The sequence below is a fragment of the Mixophyes fleayi genome, chromosome 4 (assembly GCF_038048845.1).
Source record: "Mixophyes fleayi isolate aMixFle1 chromosome 4, aMixFle1.hap1, whole genome shotgun sequence".
Lineage (NCBI taxonomy): Eukaryota > Metazoa > Chordata > Amphibia > Anura > Limnodynastidae > Mixophyes > Mixophyes fleayi.
This window is the reverse complement of record NC_134405.1, coordinates 84,335,424-84,360,849: the sequence shown is the minus strand read 5'-3', so window position 1 is coordinate 84,360,849 and position 25,426 is coordinate 84,335,424. Positions and strand designations below refer to the sequence as shown.

Here is a 25,426-nt window from a genome sequence, read left to right as displayed (position 1 = left end):
TTTTGTTATTAAAAATCACACACTTTTTATTGTTTTCTTTGGGGGGGGGGTTGTCAGGTTTGTTATGTTTTTGGGGGATTTTTTTTATGTATTTTTGTCTTTACAATAGTAATATGTTTGTCGCATTATTCCTCTACTGTACGAATCATTTACCATGAAAATCCTGTAAGGGGCGGTTGTTGGTTTTCAAAGTTAAACTTAACTAATTAGCACAAAACCCTGCACAGTTAACTCAGTGCACACTTGTATACCATTATTCACTGCCATTTGAGACTCTGCAGCAGATCTCTGTTACCTACTTGCCTGATGAAGGGGCCTCTGTGCTCTGGAAGCAAATATAATAAAAAAAAAAATGTTGGTTAGCCAATAAAGGTATCACTCCTATAATACTTTTGTCTTTTTTTGACACAAAAGTATTTAACATCACATAGATTTTTCTGGCTGACACGGTACTGCAATAATAACAATAAAAAAAAAAATTCTATACATTTTTACCTAAATACTGGAATGATAATGTTAATATCAGCTGTGTAATGTGTATATTGTAAATATACAAACATAGCAAACTCTATGGTGGGAATTAAAGTCCTGTCGGGCAGGCGCACATTTACTTTGGGTTGCATGTCTGTGTTTGTATCAAAATTCCCCCCCAATTTGCAATGCTCTGTACTATGTTGTCTCATAGCCACAGACTGGTCAGAGTGCCCATGCTGACCCCTATCTACTTCCGAAATCACCTACAATGGGCACGTGTGCACTAGAACTGGACCATGGAGCAATGGAAGAGGATGGCCTGGTCTGATGACAAATGTTTTCTTTTACATCATGTGGACAGCCGGATGCATGTGCGTGGTTTACTATCAGGCACCGTCCCTGCTGTTCCTCTATGAAGCAGGGATGGCCGTCTGATAGTTTTGGCCGTCCTTGCGCAGTCTGCATGCGCATTAGTTCTGCCACAACACCACATCTTGGCACAGCAAGCCCTGTACATACCTATATAATCGGATGCCAATGCACAGAAATAGATGTATGATGTCCGTAAACTCAGAGCTGTTCCCTACCGCTCCATGTCGGAGAAGTTGTATTGGTACTATTTGGAAATTTTAGTAACATTGGGATGTATTGCTAATATTGGGGTGTATTGGTACTATTGGGATGTTTTCATAATATTAGGATGCATTGGTAATATTGTGGTATTGGTACTATTAGGATGTTTTGGTAATATTGGGATAAATTGGTAATATTGAGGTGCATTGGTACTATTAGGGTTTATTGGTAATATTGGAGTGTATTGGTACTATTGAAGTGTATTGGTACTATTGAGGTGTATTGGTACTATTGAAGTGTATTGGTACTATTGAGGTGTATTGGTACTATTGAGGTGTATTGGTACTATTGGGATGTTTCGGTAATATTGGGGTGTATTGGTACTATTGGGATGTTTTGGTACTATTGGGATGTTTTGGTACTATTGGGATGTTTTGGTAATATCAGGGTGTATTTGTACTATTGGGGTGTGTTGGTAATATTGGAATTTATTGGTAATATCAGGGTGTATTTGTACTATTGGGATGTGTTGGTAATATTGGGATTTATTGGTAATATTGGGGTGTATTGGTACTATTGGGATGTTTTGGTACTATTAGGATGTACTGGTAATATCGGGGTGCATTGGTACTATTATGATGTTTTGGTACTATTAGGATGTATTGGTAATATTGAGATGTATTGGTAATATTGGGATGCATTGGTACTATTGGGATGTATTGGTACTATTGGGATGTATTGGTAATTTTGAGGTGTATTGGCACTTTTGGGATGTATTGGTAATAGTGGGATGTATTAGGATGTATTTGTAACATTGGCATGTATTGGAAATATCGGGATGTGTTGGTAATATTGGGGTGTGTTGGTACTGATGAAGAGTACATAAATAATCTATTATTTATGTCTCATTTTATAATATATATATATATATATATATATATATATATATATATATATATATATATATATATATATATATATATATATATATTTGCACAATATATGAACAGATTCAGCCACAATTGAATTAGGTGACCTAGGCAAAAAGCTCTCCCTTCCCTCACTGGAATCATGGCTTTTGAATACTTGAAAAACCACTCTTCAATTAGTCAGTAATTAGCATATGAATGCTGTGAGTGGTTCCTGTGGAAGGTAGTCTCTGCCCACAAGAGGAGGTTTCCACTTAACACAAGAAAGAAGGGTCTCCTTGTGTGCCTGCTCAAGACTAATGAGACATGCAGCCATGGCTTCTAGCTGGACATGCAGGCAAGTAAGTTACCTCATGGCCTCCACAGGCCCTGGCTAATAGGAACCCGAGGGCCTTGGACCCAGACTAGCAGGATATATGTTAGAGTTTTTGAATGGCATGAATGAAAGGTGAGGGAGTCTGGATACATAAATGTTATAAATGTTATATTGTGTTGTTGAATGGAAGATGGTCGAATCTGGACGCATATGTGGTATAGTAAATGAGTAAATGAATGAATGATCATTTGGTGTTAGTAATATGGAAGTTTATTTGAAGGTTCAGTGGTAAATGTGAACAGAATTGCCTAAATTTAGTGCAAGAGTTATTTTGAGATTTTGTTGGTTTTAAAAGTTAGACCTTGGTTTGTTATGGATAGTGTTCACTGCATGCCTTGTAGTAATGTTGCAATGCTGTGTAGATATAACATAGGTAAAGGTATGGTGCTAGTCTGATTTGTATGTGATTGTGTAGTCTAATAAGAGCTGGGCCCTGTTGCTATGAAAGTTGCATTTGGCAGTAAATAAGGCCATCACAAACACGTGTTATTAAGATGTCTGACAATGTGTTGACTCTTGTAATGCTGTATAATTCTTCGAATTCCTGTTGTGCTTGGGATGGATTGTTGGTTTAAATGGCGGCATTTGTCTTATACATGATTCTGTGTTTGTTACGTTTTGGTCATGGAAGCATTGGTGGTTTGTGGCTCTGAGTCTCTGAGGAGGATGGGATTTGGATGCATGGAGGGTGATTGGATGGTTCAGGAAGTGGTCAGATTGTTAAATATAATGTTTTGTTGGACTGTTGCTTTAAAGGGTAGTTTGTGGCTCTGAATCTCTGAAATAAGGTGGTTGAAACGCCATGAGCCGAGTTCAGTCAATGGAGAGGATGGATCTGGTATGCGGCGGGCCTGTAGAATGGCTGCCATCTAGAGGCTTTCATATGAAGGGAATGTGGATAGTGAATATGACTGTTGGACTTTGAATAAGATATGTGAGATAAATGGAGTGTGTCTGTGTGGTCTCCCTCCCCCCAGGTCAGTTTGGTCTTCCCCCTCCTCCCTCTGCACATGCACAATGCATTCACACACCTGGCACTATAGGTATAGCTTAAAACACACACACCTTTAGACAATAGTTAGTCAAAACAAACACATAATGACTTGTATATTTATATTATAGGCAATACATGTAATGTCTGGCACCAAAATCTATAATATTGTAACACTGTGTTTTATAATGTATACATAGGTTTTACAATTAGAATGTTAACAATAAAAAACACACGTTTTAAATGAAACTATATTTTGTGCGTAGTTTTTCTTGAAGATATGAGCATAAGCTATTATATTGTAACAGATTACTAGATAATACTACTAATCTTGATTAGCGCTGGCTTACCTGAGGTGCGGAGTCTAACAATCTCCCCGATGTTCACCAAGAACCGCTGCAAGGTGGGATGTGCTTCTCTACCAGGAATCGCAGTTGGCGGTCCTCAGGTTCGCCCCAAGATGTAGTGCAGCGGAGTAGGAGCAGGAGATGCGTAGTAAACAAGTCGGGTCGGTACACAGGAAGGAGAAGCAGGCAGAATCAGAAGGCAATCTCGGAGTCAATCAGGCCGGGTCGGTACACGGGTCACCAGAATAGAGGAGTGGTCAGCAAGCCGGGTCGGTACACAGGGTCACAGAGAAGGAGTTGTCAGCAAGCTGGGTCGGTACACAGAAATCCACAGGAGGCTGGAAGACACAAGGATTCACAAAGGAAGAAACAGGAGCCAGGAACAGGTAAGTGTTGCTCTAGGATTTAAATACTGACGGGGATTCAAAATCCCCACCTCCGGGTTGCGGTCACGTGACCGCTGAACCCGGAAGTGCGGCATACGGATGGAGCAGCAAGACAGGTAAGTCATAACATATATGAATATTGATCCTGTGAATTTAAGGGAAAATAAGAATTATATTTCTTAGGTTAAATCAAATCTACCTTTGCCAGGAGTTGGTTGATGGTAATAGTCAAATATTACGGTATTAAATGGTCTTCCATACATTTGCCAGACTATTAAGGAGATTAAGACTCCATAATCAACATAGAAATCCTTTTACAGGTACTATTGGTAATATTGGGGTATATTAGTAATAATGAGGTGTATTAATAACACTGGATTTTCTGTAGAGGTAGAATGGAGAAGGAAGGTCCAATTGTATTGTACACAGACAACCGGACAATGTATTATCTACTTCTAAAACATTTAACCACTAGTCAGCCCTGTGCTGCCCATGTAGTCCCGGGAGGAATAACACAACATGGTGACTTGGCCACAAGTTTGTGAGTGGCGGTCAGATCCACTTTTTTCTTGTTATGGCTGCACTTTAGCCAGCTGGTAAGCAGATGTTGGTATGTCTCTCAATCAGGACACTTATTGATTATGCCTCATCCATCCCATCTGCAGAAAAAGACAATGTACAAATGAGTGGTATTCTGGGCTCTCCCCCAAACACCAAGTTACAGGATGAAAGTCTTATAGTACTCATTATATACTCTTCACTCTCCCTTATGCTCCTTGGCATCAAGAGATGTATGAGTCCATTTATTTAGAATTTTAAAACTCATTTCGTTCAACACTTTATTACTTTAAGAAATCTTATAGTCATTCACTATTCTCCTCATACAATATAATTTCCTAGGTTTTGGTTAAATGCACAACAAACGTAAACATTTTACTATAAAAGTCATTAAAACAATAGGAGCACAGTGTTTTTTTCTGCCTTTTTTAACTTATTCTCCATATTACAAAAAACATTGTGTAACACCAAAACACAGATAATAATAATCTGCAATACAGGAGAAGGAATATTAAAAATATCCACCAAATATAGAAGAAAAAAACCCAAAACATCATGTTTAACTCTTGGAACCATTTAGATGCAAACAGAATATAATGGAGTTAATGTTAATGTGCAGCCTGGACAGAGAAGGCGCAGGTGGAGGAGGGGGGGGGGAGGGTGCAAGGCAAACAGATAAATATTATGAAGAAAAAAGTGAGTTTAAGCTAAAGACACAGGACTAGGTCTATAATTTCCTAAGTAGATACCAGGGGGTAAATGTATCATACCCCGGTTTGTGCAACTCGCGGGAGATTGGCGTCTTCGCAGCTTAAATTTAAAGCGGCGCTGCCTTGTAAAGGGAAACTTCCCTTGGGGGTATGATACATTTACCCCCAAGTGGTCGATTCAAATATTTTCATAATGGTCGTTTATGTACGTTCTTGTAAGGATTCTCCATATAGCCCCAATTTGACATAGAAACATAGACTTTGACGGCAGATAAGAACCACTCTATTTTTTAACCTATGGTAACCTCAAACCCTATTTGATCCCTAGTTCTTTGTAAGGATATCCTTATATCTATCCCAAACATGTTTAAATTGCTCTATTGAATTAGCCTCTACCACTTCTAAAGGGGAGGCTATTTCACTTATCCACTACTCTTTCTGGTAGGTAATTTTTCCTCAAATTTCCTCTGAACCTACTTTGCCCCAGTGTTAGTGCATGTCCTCGTGTTCTAATACTTCTCTTCCTTTGAAGAATGTTTCCCTCTTGGACCTTGTTAAAATCCTTCATATATTTGAAAGCTTCTATCATGTCCCCACTTTCCCTTGTCTGCTCCAAACTATACATATTAAGATCTTTTAGTATTTCTGGGTAAGTTTTGGCCTGTAGACCATGCACCATCTTAGTTGTCCTTCTTTGTACAGTCTCTAATGTATTTATATCCTTATGGAGATATGGCCTCCAGAACTGAACACAATATTGTAGATGAGGCCGTACCAATGTCCTATACAGTGACATTATTACTTATTTCTTTCTGCATCTTTTTGACATCAAGTGAGATCACCAGGTTCGGGTACTTGGTCCCAGAGATAATTAGTGCTTGGGTTATTGTTACTAAATTTCTTACATTTGTCACTGATTGTCTGTCCCAGAAAAATGAAGTTTGATCTCTGTCTATAATTGTAGAGCCAATAGATTTTAATCTTTCAGCTAAAATTTTAGTATATAGTTTATAATCCACATCTAATAGTGATATTTGGTGCTATGAGACTGGGTTTATCAGATCTCTTCCTGGTTTGGAGAGAACTTTAATAACTGCATTATTGAAAAGTATAGGAAGTACGCCTTCTTGTAATATAGTGTTGTAGAAATCTTCTAATGTGTCCGCTATTTGTGCTTTGAGAATTTCGTAAAATTCTCTGCTTATGCCATCTGGAACCCGGTGATTTGAAAGATTTTAAATGTTGTATTGTGATAAGAATTTCCTCTACTGTTACTGGCACTAACAGCATCTCCATTCTCCATTTACTGACCTGGTGTAGGCTGACTCCATCCCAACAGACTTGTTTTGAGTTAATGTTTAGTGGACTTTGGCTATACAGTTGTTCATAAAATTCCCTTAGAATTTTTGTGATTTCCTTTCCACTATGATTAGCTAAATAGCCTTCTGAGTCCATGCTGGTTTTCTAGTGTTGACATGTTGATATTAGATCTATCGCCTCAAAGTAAATTGGAGAGAAGTCTGCCTGAATTGTTCCCATGGTTGTAAAATTTGAATTTACTTCTATTAATTTGTTTGCATCCTAACTGGGACATAATTTTATCAAAATGTTCATTCTTCTGTCGATATATAGATTTATTCTGGTTAAATGGGCTAAATGTTAGACTTTGTAAAGCTTCAGATGATTCTTTTTGTAGGCTTTATAGAACTGCAAGTTCTTGTCTGATATTAAATTCTGTGTTTTAATCTGTCCCGACTGAGTTGTTTCCTAAACCCAGTCCTCATGTACCCCTAACAGTGCAGGTTTTCCATATTTCTTTGCTAGAGCACAGGTGTAATCATTACTGACTGACACATTTTGAAAGATCCACAGGTGGTATAACTATATCACGGGTCACTTGGGAAATCTGCACTGTTAGGGGTCCTGAGGACTGGGTTTAGGAAACACTACTGTACTTCATAAGGTAAATCTGAGACTTTTCACCTGGGAACCCTCAAATCTGTCCTTCATCTGCTTCTTGAAAAAGGGCAAAATAGTAGCAATTGTACTTTTTATCCAATTGAAAACTAGAATTGAAACCATTTTAGAATAAGTTATTCAAGATTGTGTCCAAATTTGGTTGAAGTGTATTGTACTCCTGAATGACAAATTTATATCTGTTGTTCCAAAAAATAATTTACAATTTGGAGCCCCTCACCACTCGTTCAATTTATCTTTGAGCACAAAGAGCCCTTACTACAGCCTAGGATTTCACTGGCGGAACAGACTGGGTGTATGCACGTAGTAAATGTACAGTAAGCAACGCAGTAGTGTCCAATTCAAGCTTTGGGCATCTGTAAAGTATGTGACTTTCAGTCGTATCACTTGCACCAGTTACAGGTCTGGTGTTAGTACTGATTACTAGTGATGGTGGCTGTGTATTCAAGCTAGAACATGTGTCTGCAATCAGGAGCAGCTGTAAAAATTTAATTTCTCTAGAGTAGACATCAATAACATCCTAATAAATATATTTTATGGTGGGAGGGGTACAATGAATAAAAAAACTTTTTTTTCTTTCTGTGCATTCTTTTGTAACTTGATATTCCACATAGGTATTGGACGTATCATGCAGTGTATTGTCAGTTGGACCAGAGCAGACTCCTTCTTGCATACAAAGGCGCGTATGCCCGATTATGTGCGTTTTAAAAACAAAACACACAATGGGGCATATTCAATTGTTAGCGAAAACGCCAAAAATCTTGCGGCGCGCGCACTATCACCGTTATTACGGTAATAGTGCGCGTAAATACCGTTATTACGGTAGTTTTCTCGCTCAGGGAGCCGCGAGCTGAAATCCAATAACGTAATGTAACGTAATAACGGTAATAGTTTTAACGCCGCAGGAATTCAAAAGAATTGAATATACCCCAATAAGTTTGTTTTGCATTCCTCGATGAGTTAGGCCCATGGTGTTTTGTGACATTGTGTACCCGTTTTATTTTTGTATCTTCTTATTTTTATGGGGAGTTCATTTGGTCTCAAGATGTCAGCATCTCCTATTGGGGGGAGCTAGGCAGTTTGGGGTGTTTCTGGTTGAATGTGGGTGAGAGCATTCATATACCTTGTATCACACCCGCATTGAAAAAAAGAGATTCTTCATGGGCTGAAGGGGGCACATTTATGGGAGCATCCCCCAATTGGTGGTTTGTCGCAGGATAACTTCTTTATTTTTGTTAGTGATCTGGAGGTACCGGTAATGGGGAATCATCCTTTATTTTCAATAAGGCTGAAATAAGCAGTATTTTAGAATCAAACTATACTTTCTATTTTACTGCTTTGATTCGAAATAGTAGACTAGAAAGTATTTAAAATAAAAAAAGCTGAGATTAATGAAGGGAGTGTCTCAAAGCCCTGGGGCCTTGGGTTCTAATCCGACTAGGGCACTAACTGCGTGAAGTGTTCACCTGGGCTGCCATTGGGGGCTTCAGTTTCCTCCCATGATCTGCCGAAAACTTACATTTTATGGAGCTAGTGTGCAAGAATAGTTCTGTTGAACATCTTGTTCTGTTTATTTCTATTGTTTGCACACACTGTGATTTCAATATAAAACATTGTTTTTAAAAAAATAAATAAAAGCCTATAATGAACAGGGAGGAATTACAGTAATAAGAATTAACAAATAACATAACTGTGGAGAATAAAGCATAATCATAACTGCATTGCAAACATTGTATATCAAAAATGAATCCATATATAATTGGCGTTTCTCTGTAAATTAGGGTATAAGGAAAATGACTTCAAAGCAGAGCTCTGCTCTCAAAAGGTTAATGACCTAACTCAATGTGTAAAATGTGAGGCCAGAAGTACTGGCCTGTGCTTATTTGGTGCCTCTGAAGACCCCAGAATTACCAGATAACATTGCCACCTTATAGGAAACTGAGCAGCTTCAAATGCTCCCTAGGGAGAGCTATGTTCAGGCATAGGAATGTTTTTTGGCAACTGGAGAGACTTTTAGGAACTGTTCAGCATGTGGTCTTACACAACAAGACCACATGATGGCCAATAAAATTCCATTTCCAAAATACAACTTACAGTCAATATAATTTGTGATCAACCACATATTCATAAATAGTATGATGAGGAGTAACCCACATGTCAAAAAGCTGTATGTCACTCTGGGAATGAGAGGAAATTAGTATCAGCTCACCTAATCCACTGGACCTATTTCTGTTTGGAATCTATAAATTGGTAAATTTGTATTGGATTTATTAATAATGTCTGTGAGACACTCCGCAGGAAAATGATGTTACATTCTAGCATTGGGTATTAAACAGGAAGATGTAAATTGTAAAACTGTGTCACAGGCTCTCCATTGAGAGCCCATCCCAGAAGGAGGGGGATGGTGGAAAAAGTGTCTTTAAAAAGATGAAATCACTTACAAGAAATTGTCAGACTTTTGGAAAAGCAATCAATATTGATAAGCTGTCCATCTTTGAAGCCAATTTCCCTTGGCGCAGATTATACAACTTGTATGTAAGTTTATATTCTGAAACTGTTCTTTTTATTTTTTAATCTGTTTTGCCGTATATTATGTCACCTTTTATTAATTATTTTTATAACCTGTACGCATTGTACTTTTTTGTATATTAAATCTAACATTTAATAAGTGCTGTCATTATTGCTCAAAACGAATTCACTGCCTGTTAAAAAGAGGTTGATTAATCAGCTTTGTTAACCAGTGTGGGAAGTGTTAACTATTGTCTCTATCAGAGCACAGAGTGTGCGCCATAGGGTAATAAGTCCTAGGCATTCTACAGGCCTTATGTGTAGATGGTGGCAGAATCTAAGTGTGTGAGAGGTGTGGAAGCCGGTGCCTGTGTTGGGCAGGGACCAGTTAGAGATGTAGCTTAAGGGATAGGTGAGTGAGATTGAGACTGGAAACCTGCGTGTTCCCTTACAGTAAGTTTGTAAGTCACGAGTGCGTAGAGTGTGGTTTGTGACAGGTAGAGGCAGTTAGGGGAGGTTTCCTGACAAAATAGAGGTGATATATTGTTGGACTATTTGATTATATGATAAGATATTAAATCAGGGAGCTGGTAGAGGCAGCGATCCCTGACAAAGCCCTTATAATCCCACATAACACAAATAGCCCCCGCATTACATTAATTACCCCCACTAGCTCTCACATTACATTAATACACCCCACCAACCCTCACATTACAATAACAACCCACTATGTTAATATCTCTACACATTACATTAATATCCCACCACCACAATTACCTGATATACCGAGCATGAATGATAAACAGTCTCTGCAAGCAGGGCAAGCCATCCCTCGCCCTATATGTGGAATGGAAGGAGAAGCTGGCCCACAAGAGGAGCAGAGGAAAGGATGGTAATGGAAGGATAGAAGAGTGGTGAGCCACCCTGACAATAATGGAGGAGTAATAGATCATCCCCCTGCCTGATTGAGAGCTAAGTGAATCAGGGCAGGGTACTGATCTCTACTGTAAGCAGCAAGACATTTCGGGCGTCGAAGTATAGAAGTAGGGGCAATGCAAAAAAAAACTTGCTCCTGGACAAACCATGTTGCAATGCTAGGGATGCAAACGCATTCATGCATTTTTGCACTTCACTAAATAACCGTTGGAAGGACAGCCCAGTTAAAATATTACCGGGAACTGATCACAGACTATAAACATGGTTTTAAGCACGCCTGGGAGAAATTTCTGCCAGGTGGACATGTTCCTTAATGGAAACACAACCATTCTCCACCAATGTTACAGAATACAGAACCCTTAGCTCTATGAATAGAATATGCACTTTTTTTAATGTTTATGTAACTAATATACTTTACAAGGCTGAAAGCTGAGAATGATGTGTTTATGGTATGGAGCTTGGGGTTCTGTTAAAGGGGTTTTCCAATTAAACACTATATTCATCACAGCTTCTCCTGCAATCTGCATGATAAACAAATTAATAATTCTACACATGTGTGTCTATGGACAGGGGCGGGCTAGGCTGGGGGGCATATGTAGATAAAACCCAGCTCCACCATAATTCTGGGGTTTTGGCTGGTTTTAGCTACTAGTCTTCAATGAATACTTCAATTGGTGCCAGCCACTTATCAGCTTTGTTAACTGCACATCAATGTGGTGTTTCCAGTTGTAGGAGGGCAATCATTGTCACCACTAGGCTACTACACCAGTGCCCGAAACCACTCACACTGCTTGGACAATATGTAGCTGCTGCATCACCTATTTGATGGTTGCTCTGGCTGAATTCTTACTGTAGATCAGGATTGCTGGGTAGGTGGCAGAGTGCTGATTTAGAAGCAGTGAGCTCAATGCTGCACAGCCAGGGGATGAATTAATCTGTTTTTCACAGTAACAGCACTGAAGGGAGAGTGGTCATCACTGGAACAAATAGGATCCAATAGTTATTATGTTTACTAGCTTTTATAAAAACTGTGGCAAATGTATACACATATTCCATGGTACTAACCCTCATTAAGCTCTGCTGTGGTCAGGGCCGTAACGAGGGTGGTGCGGGCGGGTCCGTCGCCCAAGGCGCAAGGCCAAGGGGGCGCAGCAGCCGCCCGCTACCTGCCTCCATACCTTCAATCCATCGCAGAAGCCTCACTTTGCATTTGAGGGGGGAGTAACTTACTGTCACGGGCACTAGGAGTCTTTACCCAGGGATCACCAGATGGTAGGCTTACCAGAGCAATGTAGATGGTAATAGGGTACTCTGGTAGCTGGGTGATCACGGAACATGAAATGATGACCGATGAGATGCTCAGGAAAGTCTATGACTAGCAACACTGGTAATAATGAGGTAATGATACACAAGGAACTGTATGGACAAGGACACGTGTAGGTAGTCAGTGGTCTGCGATAGCAAGTTGTACCACTGCTATAGTGAGGAGGAATGTCCAACAGAGACAAGGAGGTGATGAGAGTCAGCGGTCTGCGGGTAGCAAGTTGTACCGCTGTCTGAGTGAAGGAATGGAATCCAAGTGGAGGTATCCAGGTAGTCAGTGGTCTGCGGTAGCAAGTTGTACCACTGCTATGTGAGAGGATAATGGAACAGGTGATACCGGAAACAGGGATCAGTGGTCTGACATCAGCAAGTTGTACCACTGCATATATATGTGAGGAGGTGCACGGGGGAAGACTGCAACACAGGATATACACAGGCACCTTATACACGATCCACAGTAATATGCACAATATAGGTATATATATATGTAAATGACTGATCAGGTCTGCAATCTAGAAAGTCTCTTGAAGTAGTCCAGCACAATGATGACACAGTCAATGATGACAATAGACTCAGCGGATAGCAGACTCCAGAGAGAACCAAACACAGTCCAGCAAGATATGCAATACACAGCACAGTCAATGAGAAGTATGCATACCGTGGTTCAGTAGTAGCAGTCAGATGGGATTGCAGCGGTACCTGAGCGGCTGGAGACCGACTGGATAGGAAGTCCCTGGATAGGAGAAGCAGCGGTCTAGCAGGTGCAGCGCACAGGAGAGTAGACCGACAGGGGCACGAATCCACAGGAATCAGCAACACGTGGAACTGGACTCATAGGAAACCCAGGAGAATGGAGATGATCCAGCAGAGGGTAGTAGAAGAGATACAAATCCAATGCTGACAGGAGGGTAGAGGCCAGTGGAACACGTGAAGGCGTGGAGAGTGGATCAGCAGGAGATGGACGATAGCGCTGACCACAGCGGCAGGACTCAGCGGCACACGGAGGTAACCAGTAGCAACCACAGGAACCAACAGCGATGGGAAACAGGAGTGCAGCGCAGGGCAGGAGCTGTAGATCACGAAGTGTAGCAGATGGTAATGAAAAGCGGCAGTCTCGAGGAAGACACAGCAAAGATGAGATGAGAGTGTAGTGCACGGAGGCAGCGGATAGTAATCAGCTGGCAGTCACGATGTTGAACACAGGCGAGTTGCAAGCAGGAGACTGTAGTGCACCGAGGCAGCGGATAGTAGTCAGCTGGCAGTCACGATGCTGAACACAGGCGAGTTGCAAGCAGGAGACTGTAGTGCACAGAGGCAGCGGATAGTAGTCAGCTGGCAGTCACGATGTTGAACACAGGCGAGTTGCAAGCAGGAGACTGTAGTGCACAGAGGCAGCGGATAGTAGTCAGCTGGCAGTCACGATGTTGAACACAGGCGAGTTGCAAGCAGGAGACTGTAGTGCACGGAGGCAGCGGATAGAAATCAGCAAACAGACTTGATGAGAAGCAGGTGAGTGAGGTATAAGCTGGAGTGCACGGAGGCAGCGGATAGCAATGAGTAAACAGTCACTTAGATATAAAATAACGATGAAGTGGTGTAGAAGACTGTAGTGCACGGAGGCAGCGGATAGGAATCAGCAAACAGTCATGATGATACAGTTGATGGTAGAAGTGGTATGGAACCACAGTAGTAGTAGTGGTTAGGAAACCACAGGAATCAGCAGCACTGAATACACAAGTAATACAGGAACACCTTCAGAGACTCATGAGGAATGAGACTCCAAGATCAGGCAACGTGGTAGTGACCACAGGTGCTTAATATAGGGAGGTTGCCTGATCTGCCAATTAAGTTAAAGGGGTATACACTGAAGTATAGAAAAGGGCTGCGCATGCGCAGACCCTCAGGATGGTGGACGGCCACGGTTCCTAAATGTCCGAGAAGAGGCACTCACGGTCCGGTGAGTGACAGTACCCCCCCTTTTAAAGGTGGGCACAGAACGCCTGGAACCGGGCTTGTCCGGATTTTTGGAGTAAAACTTCTTCAAAAGGGCAGGAGCATTAAGATCTTCAGCTTTGATCCAAGAGCGCTCCTCAGGACCAAAGCCCTTCCAATGAACGAGGAAGTGGAGGACTCCTCGCGAAATTTTTGCATCTAGTACCTCGGTAATCTCAAAATCCTCCTCCTGATGGACTTGAACTGGCTGCGGAGCTGAGGGAGGACTTGAAAAACGGTTGATAATAAGAGGTTTGAGCAAAGATACATGGAAGGCATTAGAAATCCGAAGACTCTTAGGAAGAAGGAGTTTCACACATACTGGATTGATAACTTGAATGATCCTATATGGACCAATAAAACGAGGGGCGAATTTCATGGATGGAACCTTCAAACGAATATTTTTTGTGGATAACCAGACACGATCTCCAATTTTTAGTGGTGGAATAGCCCGCCTCTTCTTATCAGCGAAAGATTTATATTTGACAGATGTCTTCTTTAAACAGGTTCTAACCTGAGACCAGATATTTTTAAAGGTCTGACAAACAGTCTCCACCGCAGGAACTTGGGTGGGCGGGAGGGCAGGAAATTCCGGAAAAGACGGATGGTGACCGTAGACCACAAAGAATGGAGTTTTGGATGATGACTCATGGTACATGTTGTTATGGGCGAACTCAGCCCAAGGGAGTAACTCTACCCAGTTGTCTTGATTGGCTGATGAAAATATCCTTATAAAAGTCTCAAGATCTTGATTGACACGTTCGGTTTGTCCATTGGATTGTGGATGGTAAGAAGATGAGAGTGCTAATCGTATGCCCAAGGTTTTACAAAGGGCTCGCCAGAATCTGGACACGAATTGTACTCCTCTATCAGACACAATCTCAGATGGACATCCATGGATACGGAAGATCTCTTTAATGAAATGTTCAGCCAGGATAGATGAGGAAGGCAAACCAGACAGAGGGATGAAATGAGCCATCTTCGAAAATCTGTCCACTACCACCCAAATAGTGTTATGGTTCTTACTAGGTGGTAAGTCAGTAACGAAATCCATACTAATATGGGTCCATGGTTTGGACGGAATGGGTAGTGGTCGCAGCAACCCTGCTGGGGTTCTGCGGGAGGATTTGAATTGCGAACATAATTCACAGGAAGCAATGAACTCTTTGACGTCTCTCCTCATTGAAGGCCACCAGTAACTTCGAGAGAGGATCTCAAAAGTCTTGTGTTCACCGGCGTGTCCAGAAAAACGAGAGGCATGGAACCACGAAAGGATTTTCCTCCTTAGAGTAGAAGGCACGAGGGTCTTCCCAAATGGTAGCGTTTTGGTGGATGAAGCAGCCAGTGAGATACATTTGGGGTCTAGAATGGTATGGTTGGGAACCTCTTCTATATCAGAGGACGTAGCAAAGGCTCTAGATAAGGCATCAGCTTTTTTGTTCTTGGCAGCTGGTTTGAAGGTAATTATTAATTCAAAACGGGAAAAGAAAAGAGACCATCTTGCTTGACGAGGGTTCAAGCATTGGGCAGACTGGAGATATGACAAGTTCTTATGATCCGTGAAGATCGTCACCGGATGGCGAGCTCCCTCCAACAAGTATCTCCATTCCTCTAATGCGGCTTTGATAGCCAGTAATTCCTTGTCTCCGATGGTATAATTCTTCTCTGCGGGTAGGAGACCCCGAGAATAGAAGGCACAAGGGTGGAATTTTTGCTGTTCCGAGCGTTGGGAGAGAATAGCTCCTAAGCCCACATTAGAGGCATCTACTTCTAGGAAAAAAGGGAGTGTCACATCAGGCTGACGAAGGATTGGAGCCGAAGAGAAGGACTCTTTTAATGTTTGAAAGGCTTGAATAGCCTCAGTAGACCATTGCTTAGGATTAGCCCCTTTACGAGTCAGGGCCACAATAGGAGATGCAATGGAAGAAAAATCTTGAATGAAGCGTCTATAGTAATTGGCAAAACCTAAAAAACGCTGGATGGCACGAAGAGTAGTTGGCTGGGGCCAATGTAGTACAGCATTTACTTTGTCAGGATCCATCTTCAGACCAACTCCGGAAACAATATACCCCAAGAATGGAATCTGGGGTAATTCGAATGAACATTTTTCTAATTTACAGAACAATGAATTTTTCCGTAGCCTGGAGAGGACTTCTGCCACATGTTGGTGGTGAGAAGGCAGGTCCTGTGAAAAAATCAATATGTCGTCCAGGTAGACGACGACACATACATATAATAAGTCCCGAAAAATCTCATTAATGAAGCCCTGAAAAACAGCGGGGGCATTACATAGCCCGAAAGGCATTACCAGATATTCGTAATGCCCGTCTCTGGTGTTAAACGCCGTCTTCCATTCGTCACCGGAACGAATTCTGATTAAATTGTAAGCACCACGAAGATCCAACTTAGTAAAAATACGGGCTCCCTTGATGCGGTCAAATAGCTCAGTGATCAACGGAATGGGATACCGGTTCTTGATAGTAATGGCATTGAGTCCACGAAAATCTATACAAGGGCGTAATGATCCATCCTTCTTTTTGACAAAGAAGAACCCAGCTCCAGCGGGCGAGGTGGAAGGTCGAATGAACCCACGCTGGAGGTTCTCCCGTATATATTCAGATGTAGCTTGAGTTTCAGGTAACGAGAGTGGATAGACCCGGCCTCTGGGAGGAGTCTTGCCAGGAAGAAGATCAATCGGACAATCCCAAGAACGATGAGGAGGAAGACGTTCAGACTGAGCTTTATCAAAAACATCGGTAAATGAAGCATATTGAGGAGGGAGTCCCGGTGAAATAGCTGAAATGGAAGCTTGCTGTACCTTGAGAGGAATGACTTGGGAAAGGCAATGATGGTGACATTCAGGGCCCCAAGACGTGACTTGAGGGGTGCGCCAGTCAATCTGGGGAGAGTGACACTGAAGCCATGGAAGGCCTAGGACAATCGGACTTGTCGTAACAGGAAGAATTAAAAACGATATCTCTTCATGATGCAGAGCACCAATCTGAAGGGTTACTGGAGACGTACTCTGGGTGATGAGACCGTTGATGAGACGTGATCCATCGATAGCCGTCACAGTAATGGGAGTTTTTAAGGTAATCATTGGTAGAGACCATTGATTAACTAACGATTTGGAAATAAAATTTCCTGCTGCTCCGGAATCAATCAATGCCTGTGACTCAAAGGTCTTGGTAGCAAAGGAAATAGTCACATCAAAAGCGCAGACTTTAGATTTCATAGACGATGGAGAGGACTCCAGGGACCCTAACTTTACCTCTCCAGAACTAGTTAGGGCCTGGCATTTCCCGATCTCTTAGGGCAGGAGCTGAGGACATGAGTGGAATCAGCACAATAGATACAGAGTCTATTCTTGACTCTTCGTTTCCTCTCCTCAGAAGATAACTTGGAACGTCCAATCTCCATGGGAATCACAGCGGGTGACACTGGACGAAATTGAGGGTTAGAGCGAAAAGGTGCTTTAGCAGAAGTCGTTTTCTCAGCCTCTCTTTCACGAAATCTCATATCAACACGATGGCATAGAGAGATCAAATCTTCAAGTGACGAAGGAAGCTCTTGGGTAGTCAGTGCATCTTTAATTTTATCGGAAAGCCCCTGCCAGAAGGCGGCAACTAGGGCTTCAGTGTTCCACTGAAGTTCAGAGGCTAAGATCCTAAATTGAATGACGTACTGGCCTACAGTATGAGATCCTTGTCGCAGACGGAGGATGCTGGAAGCAGCGGAGGTCACACGACCTGGTTCATCGAACACACTTCGGAATGTAGAAATGAATTTGGCACTATCTTGTAATATTGGATCGTTCCTCTCCCACAGAGGGGAGGCCCAAGCCAGGGCTTGTCCGGAAAACAAAGAGATAAGATAGGCCACTCTGGAACGATGGGTAGAAAAATTTTGAGGTTGGAGCTCAAAATGGACTGAACATTGGTTAAGGAAACCCCTACAAGTTTTGGGGTCTCCATCGTACTTTGACGGAGTAGGCAGGTGAAGCGTGGAAGCTATAGACACCTGGGATGGCAATGGGGAAACGGAGGAAAGCACAGGAGCTTCAGTAGTAGCTGTCACAGTCTGTCCAGATGTTCCTTGGGAGGTTAATGACTGATAACACTGAAGTAACAGCTGTTGGCGGGCATCCTGTTGCTCCACACGGCTAACCAGATGTTGCAGCATCTCTTTGGCGGTAGGTTCCACATCTGGGTCTGTCATGGCCTGATCTTACTGTCACGGGCACTAGGAGTCTTTACCCAGGGATCACCAGATGGTAGGCTTACCAGAGCAATGTAGATGGTAATAGGGTACTCTGGTAGCTGGGTGATCACGGAACATGAAATGATGACCGATGAGATGCTCAGGAAAGTCTATGACTAGCAACACTGGTAATAATGAGGTAATGATACACAAGGAACTGTATGGACAAGGACACGTGTAGGTAGTCAGTGGTCTGCGATAGCAAGTTGTACCACTGCTATAGTGAGGAGGAATGTCCAACAGAGACAAGGAGGTGATGAGAGTCAGCGGTCTGCGGGTAGCAAGTTGTACCGCTGTCTGAGTGAAGGAATGGAATCCAAGTGGAGGTATCCAGGTAGTCAGTGGTCTGCGGTAGCAAGTTGTACCACTGCTATGTGAGAGGATAATGGAACAGGTGATACCGGAAACAGGGATCAGTGGTCTGACATCAGCAAGTTGTACCACTGCATATATATGTGAGGAGGTGCACGGGGGAAGACTGCAACACAGGATATACACAGGCACCTTATACACGATCCACAGTAATATGCACAATATAGGTATATATATATGTAAATGACTGATCAGGTCTGCAATCTAGAAAGTCTCTTGAAGTAGTCCAGCACAATGATGACACAGTCAATGATGACAATAGACTCAGCGGATAGCAGACTCCAGAGAGAACCAAACACAGTCCAGCAAGATATGCAATACACAGCACAGTCAATGAGAAGTATGCATACCGTGGTTCAGTAGTAGCAGTCAGATGGGATTGCAGCGGTACCTGAGCGGCTGGAGACCGACTGGATAGGAAGTCCCTGGATAGGAGAAGCAGCGGTCTAGCAGGTGCAGCGCACAGGAGAGTAGACCGACAGGGGCACGAATCCACAGGAATCAGCAACACGTGGAACTGGACTCATAGGAAACCCAGGAGAATGGAGATGATCCAGCAGAGGGTAGTAGAAGAGATACAAATCCAATGCTGACAGGAGGGTAGAGGCCAGTGGAACACGTGAAGGCGTGGAGAGTGGATCAGCAGGAGATGGACGATAGCGCTGACCACAGCGGCAGGACTCAGCGGCACACGGAGGTAACCAGTAGCAACCACAGGAACCAACAGCGATGGGAAACAGGAGTGCAGCGCAGGGCAGGAGCTGTAGATCACGAAGTGTAGCAGATGGTAATGAAAAGCGGCAGTCTCGAGGAAGACACAGCAAAGATGAGATGAGAGTGTAGTGCACGGAGGCAGCGGATAGTAATCAGCTGGCAGTCACGATGTTGAACACAGGCGAGTTGCAAGCAGGAGACTGTAGTGCACCGAGGCAGCGGATAGTAGTCAGCTGGCAGTCACGATGCTGAACACAGGCGAGTTGCAAGCAGGAGACTGTAGTGCACAGAGGCAGCGGATAGTAGTCAGCTGGCAGTCACGATGTTGAACACAGGCGAGTTGCAAGCAGGAGACTGTAGTGCACAGAGGCAGCGGATAGTAGTCAGCTGGCAGTCACGATGTTGAACACAGGCGAGTTGCAAGCAGGAGACTGTAGTGCACGGAGGCAGCGGATAGAAATCAGCAAACAGACTTGATGAGAAGCAGGTGAGTGAGGTATAAGCTGGAGTGCACGGAGGCAGCGGATAGCAATGAGTAAACAGTCACTTAGATATAAAATAACGATGAAGTGGTGTAGAAGACTGTAGTGCACGGAGGCAGCGGATAGGAATCAGCAAACAGTCATGATGATACAGTTGATGGTAGAAGTGGTATGGAACCACAGTAGTAGTAGTGGTTAGGAAACCACAGGAATCAGCAGCACTGAATACACAAGTAATACAGGAACACCTTCAGAGACTCATGAGGAATGAGACTCCAAGATCAGGCAACGTGGTAGTGACCACAGGTGCTTAATATAGGGAGGTTGCCTGATCTGCCAATTAAGTTAAAGGGGTATACACTGAAGTATAGAAAAGGGCTGCGCATGCGCAGACCCTCAGGATGGTGGACGGCCACGGTTCCTAAATGTCCGAGAAGAGGCACTCACGGTCCGGTGAGTGACACTTACAAGAGCTTGGTGCTTCTGCCCTTAAGTTCCGCAGTGGAACGCATGTCACTGACAGGAAGTTCGGCATTTGGAACGTCCAAATGCCGAACTTCCTGTCAGTGGAACGCACATGCGTTCCACTGCGGAACTTAAGGGCAGAAGCACCAAGCTCTTGTAAGTTACTCCCCCCTCAAATGCAAAGTGAGGCTTCTGCGATGGATTTAAATACCATATTCTGCTGCAGAACATCATGTTCAGAAAATAGGGATCATCCTGCCTGTGCCCTATGCTCTCACGTTGTTATATAAAGAGATCTAGGTGCATATTACCTGGTCTCCTTTGTGATTGTCATCAGCCGGCGGAGGAAGTCTGGAGTCCCCCATGTAAATTACTCCTCCTCCCCTCCTTTCAGTAAAGTGCTAGCCAACACCCACACATTAGGTTGGCCACACCCACTTGTCAAATTCCACTCCAACTTAGATGGGGGCGCCGGTGCCCTGTCTCACTCAGGGCATTAAAATGTTAAGTTACGGCACTGGCTATGGTGCTTGGTCCCTGAGCCTTCCTGGAATCAACTCTCCTTCTAGGTACATTAGAACCCTTCAGGAGCAGCTCAGAGGACCTTGAAAGCTGCCGATCTCCAGATCCTCAGGCTAGGGACCAGAGGAGCACAAGCCTAACACCCAGGGTCCTTCATAAATTGCTGCTGTGGCCCTAACTAGACCATCAGATTAGGTGATCTTTGGTGCTGCCGCTTTCTGGTCCCAGACTCAGAGCAGAGAAGCACCAGCTTCACACCATCATGTCCAAACTGTGTAAAAGAAAGGGCCCGCACTAGACCATTGGCTAAGTGCACACAGTGCCTTAGAAACCCATTCATTAGTGCATCTCAAAGCTTCCCTGAAGAACAATGTACAATTTTCTTAATGAGCGTTACTATACAACTTTACGAAGTTTTAAAACGTCTGAATGCTGCAGGCAATGTTGTAATTGATATGAAGCCAAGTAAAGCTTGTCAGAAAGTGTCAAAATGCATTTAATAGGCTTTAACGATGCACTACCATACAGAAAACATTTTAAATACATGTCCCGCCTCTTAGTCAGAGCCCCAGGGACTGATACATGCAGTCGTTTTTCATTAATACAAAACCAGAAAATCAATTCAGTTCACAAATTTAAAATGACAGTGGATGGTTGTTGTGAGTGGGATTGTGGTTTGTAAATGGTTCTCCCACTCACACACCTGGTTTTCTGCTTGGGCGGGAAGAGCCCCGGGAAAAACAGTTGCATTAGCAGCTCCTGGGACTCTGGATAGGGGGAGGAACATATTAGTAAAATACTTTCCATTGGTGGTAGTGCAGCTTTAAGTACACGTTAAATGCATAAAATTAACACCAATGTGTATGAGACCTAACAAAGTGATCACTGGTTTTAAAAGCTGTCACATTGTGTTTTTCATACTGCATGTGACAGTGATCATGCTGCAGGAGCCATTTTGTGGGGGACAGAATTGCCAGCGGATGTCACTCAGTAAACATAGGTACTGAAATCCCTTATACTTGTGACATGTTCCATTCCATTAACGTATTCTCCTAACAGAGGAACCAGGATGTGAAAAACAAGCTTCCCTGCAAAAATGCTAAGGGCAGCAATGTGCATATTTAGGCTATATATCCCCAGCGGCAAAACACCCATGTGACATGACCCTAGGAGATATACCAGCTGTTTGATAAATACAAAGTACATAAAGCTAAGTTTGACTTCACATCAGAAAGTCTGTTCAAGTATCAAGTTAACATCTTTCATGAAGAAAGAAAAAAAATCAACCTCTTCACTCGTAGGGAGGTGAAAAGACATGAGAGCGTGTGTTCTCACCTCCTGAGCTCCTCAGGACTCACACATTTTCACCTAACATCTAGGAAGCCTGGAACGAAAAAGGGAGATAACAATAAAATGGTTTTATGAGGAATATAGCAGTGCAAATGGAAGGTGTCAAGCAAAGCACACGTGACCTCTTGGGAACTGTCAGTGTTGAGCTTACAAGTAACTTAGTATTGGAGAACAGAACTCAAAAATGATCTATAAATCTCTGCAAGTAGAAGAATTGCAGCATGTTTACAGCACAATGTTAAAAAAGGACACACCTAATTTATTTTACATTTATTTTACAAAACAAATTCCCAACCCCCCAAATAGCATAACTGCAGGGTTTTCATATCCCAGAACCCTGCAGTTCCCAATATATTTGCCCCTGCCTCAGCCTATAGTGATCAGTTATGTAGGTCTAAAACTTTAAATGTATAAAACGATTACCAATAACGCTGACTGGATGGCACAGCAAGGTGTTCAGATTATGCTGCTGTTTGAAAAATACTGTAGGGGTTTTTTACCAACAGCAAAATATGCAGACATTTAATTTTGTACAATGGCACCAATTTGATGGTTGTGCAAATAATAAGGTCTACACCCACATACAATTTTTTCAAAGTGGCTCATTTGAAGGGCTGAGGTTAATCATCAGACTGTTGTTGCTGCAATATGTGGAGAGGCGGAAACAATTTTACAGACGCTTTGTGTTAAAGTGTAACCTTAACCTCAAATAAACTTTCCATTTGTTTTTCCTAAAATACTGCTCAGTTTAGGTTCAGTTATGGTTTATCTTAATCATGAGAATTAAGTCTGGGTACACACTATACAAAACTTCTCCTTATCGATTTTACCAACGACTACCCCAAAAAAAATCCCGATCAGCTTGCTGATTCATGTCTATACATTAAACACATTTTTACAAGATTTATCTTTATATCTGTGTTCTTCATCTGTCATAACCATTGGCTGAAAAGATTGTGACTCTGTAAACTCTGCCTACACTGCCGGTCGTGAGTGCATACACACTGCAGAATTGGAACAACATTGTTCCATCGTTGATCGAGATTTTTAGTCCAGTTTAAAAATCAAATGAAACGATATAGTGTGCTTTGGAATGATAATCGTTCACACTAATGCGATATCGAGATGAACGGCTGTTTATCGTTTGATTGGCCCGATAAACGGCTGAAAACACTGTAGTGTGTACCCAGCCAAAAATACTCCCTTACTGGGTGCAGCAGCTGAACTAAGATAATATTCCAGAAGACACTTTAAACAACCCTGTCCTTGTTGTGGTAACAGACACTTTCATGTGATTTCCCACTGCCTTCACAAATTTGTAACTGTTGTATGTATGCGAGATGTTTATGAGAGTAGGACACAAAGCTGATCTAAAATGCAGCCATCACTAATACCACTTTCATACTGCCGCCCCGGCAATATCCCGGGGCACAGGGCAGTATAGATAAGAAGATTCCCGGGTCGGGCGGGTTCATACTGCAGCTGCCCGACCCGGGTTTTAGAAAAAAAAAGTGAATTTTTTTTTTTTAATTAATAAAAAATACAAAACAAAGGTTTACTTAACTTATTTTCAGCCAGCGGTGTCTCCGGCGCGTTGCCGGCTGTCAGGGGGACCTCTGGGTACTAAAATGACGTAATTTCTAGTCTATTACAAATTATATTTTTTAGTAATTAAAATCTTTTTTTTTTACTTTCCCATTTTTTTTTTTTACAGTATGAATGGTGAGACCCCGGAATTACATGGGTTGCACGATTCATACTGCAGGTGAGCGGGGTCCAACCCGGGAATTACCCCTCGCAAAATCCCGGGTCTAAGTCCCGGGATTTTAGACCCGGGATTTTGTGGTTGGACTATTCATACTGCACCAAGACCCGGGTTTTTCAGCGTGGCTCTGCAAAAACACGGGTTTTTGGTGCAGTATGAATGGGGTATAACTGGACTCCGAATGCCATTAACCTACCTGTGGGAAGAAATCAGAGCCACAGTAATATCTGCACCATGCAAGCTACCAAACAATGTGAATTAAAACATTGATTTATGTCAGACTACAGCAGCCACATATAATGTTCACATGTATATATAGATGTCTTAGACATGAAATTTCAATATTAAAGCCACATTTTTAAGAATATTTTTTTAAAATGCAACCTACCAGCCCCTTACCTGAATTGTGGGAGCCCTCATTTTGTCTCCCCTTCTCTGTGCTGATGGACCACAATAGAGGGTCTGATTTGTGAATTAGCAGCAGCAGGGATCTGTTTTGAGAAATCTTTTTACCATTACATTGCTTCAGTACAACACTCTGATTTCATTACAGGTCCAATCTCTACAGAACAAGAGGGACCCAGGGGAGGAATCCCCACAATGCAAGGATTACTTTTGTAAATTATGTATTGTTATAAAGCTGTTAATAGCCTTTGAGAGAGTGTATATATAATACTCAGAAATAACATTAGGACCATTTTCAGTGGACACGTGTTGAGCGCCCTATTTGTGTAATATATGACGATAGAGTGCAGTATTATTATACGATGTTCTTGCTTTAACCCATGAAACCGTGTTATAATGCTGGTTTATGGTAAATTATGAAATCTAAATTGATGAAAACTATATCTATAATAATAAAATCTAAACTGATGATTGATCGTAGTCTACAAACTGCTTATGAGGTGGTATAGTCCTAGGACAGTGAGTAGGGATTACGTGAATATGGGGAGTGGGAAACGTACAGATCAGTATAAAACGTGTTCTCACTGCACCTCAGTGAGAATCAGCGCCCCCAGTACGTAATGTCAGTCTGAGTACATGTAACATAGGCGAGCACTATGTATATAACACCACCTCCGTCACCCTCACCGTGGGCTCTAGGGGCTCCCACAACACAACTGTGCAGAACTGCAGATGACCTATAACTGAGCCGGCGAATCAACCAATGGGCCGCGTAGCCAAGGCAACGGAATATACCATTTATTTGCGCGTTAGTTGAATTGTGAAAACGGAGACTGCAGAGAACCACAAAATAACCCTGCTGAGTTTGATTATTTTTTCTATATATATAGTAAGGATAACAAAGTAAATTTAATAAAAAACGAGTGCAAATTTACATAAAATAAGCACCTATTGAACAATAACCAATGGTTCATTCCACTAGTCTATATTGTGTTCGAGAATAAGACATCC

The 25,426-nt window shown here is 42.4% G+C and overlaps 1 long non-coding RNA gene across 3 annotated transcripts; it reads right to left on the bottom strand.

Moving 5' to 3' along the window:
• Positions 1-25,158, bottom strand: LOC142149903 (uncharacterized). 3 transcript variants are annotated; one of them, XR_012690915.1, is made up of 4 exons: positions 25,103-25,158; positions 24,399-24,501; positions 3,694-4,028; positions 1-325 (listed from the first exon to the last, which is right to left on the bottom strand). It is a non-coding gene; the product is annotated as an uncharacterized LOC142149903 (long non-coding RNA). The 3 variants fall into 3 exon arrangements; XR_012690914.1 differs by having other exon boundaries at positions 25,006-25,110; XR_012690913.1 differs by lacking the exon at positions 25,103-25,158 and having other exon boundaries at positions 24,399-24,803.
• Between the last annotated feature and the right edge of the window lie 268 nt (positions 25,159-25,426).